Below are 6,846 nucleotides of genomic sequence, written 5' to 3'. Positions count from 1 at the left end.
TATACCCAAATGTTGAAGGCAAATTAGGTCAAATTATAAAGGGCTTGCTTTCCAGGCAAAATGTGGTGGGATTTATGTCCACACTCCTCAGAAATTTTTTAGGTGCTCTTCTGGTGAGAGGTCTTAATGATCATCTTATAAAGACAAACCAACTAATGTTTTAAAACGGAAAGAAAAAAGAATCTGCCAAACCATGAAACACTACGGATTTTCCATGTCTCACTGATCGAATGCAAGACTCTACTTGATACATTCAACCACTCTTAAAAACACTGAGAAAAACCAACAAGCTTCAGTTGTGAGATCTATTCCTTTTGATGTATCAAGGAAATGATCGTTTGGTCAGAAATGGTTCATTAATTTGGAAGCTCTAAGAATACATCAATCGAAGGGGAATTAGCTCAAATGGTAGAGCGCTCGCTTCGCATGTGAGAGGTAGCGGGATCGACGCCTGCATTCCCCAGTCGTCTTTCCTTTGTTCTTGTCCTCTGTGGAGGAAATGATTAACAGCTGCACGTAGCAAAGGTGGGTGCAAACTGAAAGAAAGACAGCTCTTTCACATTAGCCTGAAGTCACACTCAAAATTCTTCATGATAGATTCAATCGCCCAAATGAACTTTGTGTAGGCAAATAAAAATATTGCAACAAAGTCATTGTTTGAAAAGCCTGCTTGTAAGAAGTGGAATAAGAACTAACAAACAATCCGAGAATGGGATTCGAACCCATGCATGCTTCTTTCTAAGTTAACTTTTAGCAACCCTGGGTCAATAATTTTATCGTTGTCGGCAGGACTCAAACCTGCGCGGGGAGACCCCAATGGATTTCTAATCCATCGCCTTAACCTCTCGGCCACAACAACCACTTACAGGTGTGTTCACCTTTGACATTCAACGGTTACAAAACATCATTTTCATGAAGGACTTCAACTCCTGAGACAGACCTAAGTTATGGTGATCATGAAAAAGCTTTTTTGTTTGTTAGAAATGGTCAGTCTTCGAAATGGGTCAGAGGAAGGAGCTCTCTCTTCAGAGATCAATCTGTGCAGAAGTTCATGTGATCAACGACACGTCTGGCCTTTGTTTTGTTTAATCAAATGGTCTAAGGAACTTGTGCTTCTTTCCAGGTTAACTTTGAGCAACCCTGAATCAATAATGGAGCCTCTCCGTCGGTAGCCCATCGACGTCTCGTGACGGAGCCGTCGAGGAGCGTGACCCACGGGGCCGAGCCTGGTGCTCCGCAGAGTCTCTGTGAGCCGGAGAACAAGAGAACAGAGGAGGACAACCGCGGCTGTCCTCTGTCCTCCGGCCCACGCAGCCGGCGCGAGCACCAGGCTCGTCTAGTAGCCTATTAGTTAGCACTAGATGCTCAACTATGCAACTAATTTCACTCTATGACTAAATGAATAGCTGCATGATGGTCAGAAGAGAAAACTAAAGTCACTCTTAGTGTATGAACTCACCGTTGTCACTGTCCACTTGCTGTCATTAAACATGTTGCTCACGTGCACTGCGTCCCAGGCTCGTCTGTTAGCCAATTCGCTCTGTGAATAATTCGCTCTGTGCAAGACTCTACTCCCGTTCTACTTCCGCTCTCTCGAGTGTGTGATCCACTCCTTCCGGTGCTATCGCTAACTAGCTAGCAGTAGCCAGAAGTAATAGCTAGATAGATAGATCTCTCTCTCTCTCTCTCTCTCTCTCTCTCTCTCTGTCTCTCTCTCTCTCTGATATTTATAGTAGTAAGTATGTACTGTGTGTAGATAACATTTAGGACAGTTGTCCTGTAGATACTTTAGATTTGTAGATTTTCAGCACCCTGAAAAGTACAAACTTTTCAGAACTAGAGGTAACGATTCAATCAGGTTTACACAGCTATACAAGCACAGTCTTGTTTGGTTGTGGTGGTGTTCATCTTTACAAATCTATACAAAACTTGAAGTGATAATGGTCACTAATGAAGGCTTACAACTGACCTGAGACCATACCTTTTGTACTCATTGAAATGAGTGCCCGAGTGTAAAAATCTATGTGAATTGTTGATATTGGATTATTGAATAAGTGTTGTTCAATATTTACTTAGTAAATTCTACATGTTGTAATGTCATCTCTGTGCGTTTTCATTTTAATTTCAAGTCAAGAAAAACCCAAAGCTAATGTAACAATGACAATGACACCAAGACTGTTTTTGAATTAAAGCTGCGGTCGGCAACTTTTTTTTAGTCATATTAGCTTGAACTGTCATGGGATTCTGGAAGTAGAATATTAAATAGGCTGTTTAGAAAAAATAATGAAATCTGTAGCTCCCTCTGAAGCCTGTAATCATGCTTGCAAAAACCGAGCGCTTCCGGCTGTTTTTAACCAATCAAGTTAGGGTGGAGGAATCCTACCTGTCAATCACAGCTTGTGCACACGCTGCTGAGCGTGAGTCTGCCCCAGCTTGTGTGCGCTCACACTGGTGTGAACTCACGTGCACAACCTCGTCCACAGAGGGGGAGGGGTTTGGGGGGCGATTCGGAACTTGTTAGAGGTTGGGGGAGGGACCTGAAAGTTGTATCAGTTTGAATTTTCCGACTTTAGACTCGAAATTTTGAAAACCTGCCGACTGCAGCTTTAATAATTTATTATTCCATATTCAAAAGATGCACACATCTCATTACAACAATGAACAATACAACCTCTACACTGGTAGAGATTTGCACAAACAAACAATAAAGATCAGTTCAGGTTTTGTATAGATTTCTAAAAATGAACAATAACTGATTGGAAGAACTGATGGTTTGAACTGACTGAAAGAACTGATCATTTGAACTGATTGAAAGAACTGATCATTTGAACTGATTGAAAGAACTGATCATTTGAACTGATTTAAAGAACTGCTGATTGAACTGATTGAAAGTGCTCCCAATTCATTGCTGAGTTGCCCATGCCTTCACTAACGGCCCATTCTGATAATTGACCAGGAAGCAGGCCACACTGAACAATTCGTCAATGTTCCCACATATAGACAGTGGTATCTCCTTGTGGAAGAGTTTGTTCTCTTTCACTCTCCTTATGCACCTCTCCACGTGCACTCTCAGCCATGCAATTGACTGCGTCTGTCTGACATCCTCTCGACTCATTTGTTGTTTGTTGCTGAGAAAGGCAGGCTGGTACACCTTACAAGGAGCAAGGTTGTCCACAACAAACCCTTTGTCCACCATGATGGCCATACCTGGCTTCAGCAGCTTTACAATCCCGGACTGCTTAAAGATCTGGGATCACTCATAGAGCCTGCATACAGTCCGGACACAAAGGTGACAACACTGTGGGGTGCCATGCCAACCAAGCCTTGAATGTAGTGTGAGATTTGTATGTGGAAAAAACCTCACTCTGAAGGAGCAGAGAGGATGGCGTCTGACAAAATATCTCCGTACAATAAAGGACCACCTGTGTGTCAGAAAAAGCTGCAAACTCAACTGGCAGGTGAGCTCTCACTGTCGCTGGAGGAATCCAAAGGCGCTGGCTTCCTAACAGGCAGTACAGGAAATGAGTCCATGTGGAGATGATTCCACTTGCAGCAGTGCGGTGAATGCTGAACCTCTCTGCAAGATCCCTGGGAGGAAAACCCACTGACAGGTACATCAGGAAAAGAAGAAACTCGTCAATGGGTCTCAGTTTCTGTTGAGATATAAAAACAAAAGGCCTCTGTTTAGTTACCTTGACATTGACATTATTATTACAAAGCATTCATCAGAAAACTTTTGTTTTGTTTTGTTTTTGTGTGTTTTTCTTTTGTTTGTTTGTTTGTTTGTTTTCAGTAACGTTTTACATTATGCATTGCTGTTTGGTGTGTAATTATGTTTGTTTTATGTGAAAGCAATAAAAAATATATTAACAAAAAAGGCCTACACCTTTTAATATCACGTCACGTTACGTCATCACCTACCGTTGCTGGGTGATGGACTGTGCTGGTGCTGGCAGAGGCTGTCTTGGCGCTAGTTATGCGCACCATCTTGTGGGTCACGGCAGGTTCGATTAATATCCAGAATGCCTCGAAACTCCTGTAGGACGCAAACCTGGTATAAAACCGCACGTCATCATCTGATGCAGACAGACGCTCGATGCCAAAATGCTGAAGATGTTTGAGGACTTTTAATTGCTGCTGTAACTCCCTAACCTGACGACGTAGAGCTTCGTTCTCGTCGGCTAAATTACTCGCCCTCGCTCCGGTTTGAGGGACTACACAGTAATCGTGATCTGGAGCCATTTCGGTCTCCATCTCCGAGTCCGAGTCTGACTCTGGGGCAGGACTCTCAGCCCGCGGACGCCGTTCCCAGACACTTGGTCTGGGCGCAGGTAGTTCGTACCCATTCCAAGAAAAGTAAACCGGTACGGATCCCTTCTTCAACCTCCTCAGTCCCCCGGCAGTCACGTTGAAATCAGCCTGCTTAAAGATGCCTCTCCTGGTGGCAAGTCCAGAAATGTTTTACAAGAACAATGGGTGACACGCAACATTTGGTATCAATTGGCGAATTATTCTGTTAAATCTGTCACCGATGCTTGTTGTGTGGTTTGTATGAAAGACGCACAGCCTGTTGCTTTTACAGGAGTGCCTGGGGAAGTTGATCCTTTAACTTGTACTGCCTATGCCATCTGCTCTAATGGCAGTCGTAATGTGACGCTGTACCTGCCTGAAGTTGCCCCTGAGATGACAACGTCTCCATTCCGTGGTATGAATTGTACTTATCACCTGTGTTTCACACATTGTTGGCTGATGAGAGGAAGTTATTTTAAGGGCGTGGATGGCAAATATCATAGTAAGGGAGACCATTATCCTTGGAGTACTGAATGTCCGCCACTTACCAGTCGCATTATTCCACCACCGCCACATTTTAATACTATAGCAAACTATATAAATACTTATATAGTTTGCTATGAATCCTAACCTGAACCTGCAAATGAATTCAACAGACATGCCCTGGGCAGTGTCCCCCCTGACATGTGTAATGTCACCGTCCCTGTCAAATGGGGAAGGAGTAGTATTCAGAATTCAGTAGCTTTTCATTGTATTTTTACTTATTGCCTATTTCATTCTCCCTCCATGTCTCATTGGATTTTTATTGACACTTTGCATTCCACTCGCCCTGTCCCTGACATGTTTTGGCTGTGTCGCCATCACAGTAAGCTACATTCCAGTTTGCCTGCCAATTGGACTGGTAGGTGTGTCCATGTGATGTTGGTGTATAATGTCCGTATTGCTGTTGACCCTTTTGCTCCTCAAGCAACCCGCTCAGTACACAAACGCTCTATTCCTGGCAGTTTTGATGATCGTGTTTATGTAGATGCAATTGGAGTCCCCAGAGGGTCCCTGACGAATACAAAGCCAGAAATCAGATAGCTGCTGGTTTTGAGTCCATTTTCTTATGGCCTACTATTATTATTAGAGTAACAAAAATGTGGACTGGATCAATTATCTTTTTTATAACCAACAGCGTTTTATTAATTACACTCATGATGCCATTGAAGGACTAGCTGAACAGTGAGGCCCCACAATTTGTGAAGCACTGATTAAAACCATGAGATGAAGTGCCTCCAAGTACAGACTGTTTTGGAAGTCCAGCACTCCTGAAGCACTGCTATAAACAGTTATGGCACCATGTTGATGTACATAATAACACCTTACGGCACTGCTATGATTTGAACCCAGGATCTCCTGTTTACTAGACAGGCACCTTGACCAACTAAGCCACAGCGCCGCATGGCTCATAAAACTGATGAAAGAATAAAGAGCAGGAGCTGGATCCACCTCAGAAAATGGTTTTTGTGATTCTGTACCTCAAGAATAGTTAAAGTCATGAGTAGAAGTGCCTCTAATTGGTTCAAAACTTCATCATATTTTGCAGATATTGTTGGGTTTTCAACTCAGATTCTCCTGTTCATGAGGAAGTCACTTTCACCAGTTACAGCCAGATCTCATGAAGCGGTGTACTTATTACACGCCAAGTTATTTACTGTGTTTTTACAAGGCTTTTTTATGCTTTTGCGTATTATTTTCCGCTACATATTTCAAGGAAATGACGTCCTGCCCTCAGCTTTTACTCTAACTCTGACTATTTCACGGTTTGTACGTTCATTTTGATGTTATGTAGTGTGACAGGAGGAGAACCTCCACCGTACTGTACCCTAACCATTTGATGTGTTATGTGAACGGAGGAAAATTACACTCTGAAAGCATAAAATAGGCATAAATGAGACTTTAAAAGCTGTGTGCTATTTATACGCACTTTCATTAAGTGGACCAGTGAAAAGAATTTAGTAAAAAGCTGATAATAAGCTGTTTTAAATGCTAAGTCATAGCTTGCTCTGAAGGCCCACAGGCACTGCTAGGATTTGAACCCAGGATCTCCTGTTTACAAGACAGGCACTTTGACCAACTAAGCCACAGCGCCACATGGTTCATAAAACTGATGAAAGAATAAAGAGCAGGAACTGGATCCACCTCAGTAAGTGGTTTTTGTGATTTATTTCCAATATTCATGTGATCTCTGCATAAATCAGGGCTTGATGTTATTCTAATTATCTCTATATATGAAAACATTGGATTCTTACAGAATCAGAAGCAGCAAGGAGAACTGAGCATGAAGTGGAGGGAGGTGAGAGATTTGTTTTCTGTTGTGTCGACGCCCACCCCTACCTATAGGCCACTCTAATTTCTTACACCAAATAAACAGTGTCTGGTTCCATGGCACATGAAAAACGCGAGACAATATCCTATTCTGCCTATTATAGCCTATTTACTAAACTACCTTAGGCATTAATAATGGGTAAAATGTGGGTGGGCTAGTTTAAAGGCTACTCAATCAGGGGAATA

At 42.6% G+C, this 6,846-nt stretch overlaps 3 non-coding genes across 3 annotated transcripts; all 3 read right to left on the bottom strand.

Moving 5' to 3' along the window:
- Positions 1-777: 777 nt before the first annotated feature.
- Positions 778-859, bottom strand: trnas-aga (transfer RNA serine (anticodon AGA)). Its single transcript has one exon. It is a non-coding gene; the product is annotated as a tRNA-Ser (tRNA).
- A 4,798-nt stretch (positions 860-5,657) lies between these two features.
- On the bottom strand, positions 5,658-5,731 carry trnat-agu (transfer RNA threonine (anticodon AGU)). Its single transcript has one exon. It is a non-coding gene; the product is annotated as a tRNA-Thr (tRNA).
- Positions 5,732-6,350: 619 nt separating this feature from the next.
- Positions 6,351-6,424, bottom strand: trnat-ugu (transfer RNA threonine (anticodon UGU)). The gene has a single exon. It is a non-coding gene; the product is annotated as a tRNA-Thr (tRNA).
- Positions 6,425-6,846: the final 422 nt, after the last annotated feature.

This window comes from Odontesthes bonariensis, chromosome 11 (genome assembly GCF_027942865.1).
Source record: "Odontesthes bonariensis isolate fOdoBon6 chromosome 11, fOdoBon6.hap1, whole genome shotgun sequence".
Lineage (NCBI taxonomy): Eukaryota > Metazoa > Chordata > Actinopteri > Atheriniformes > Atherinopsidae > Odontesthes > Odontesthes bonariensis.
Note: the sequence above shows the minus strand (reverse complement) of the source record. Positions and strands in the feature narration are given on the sequence as shown.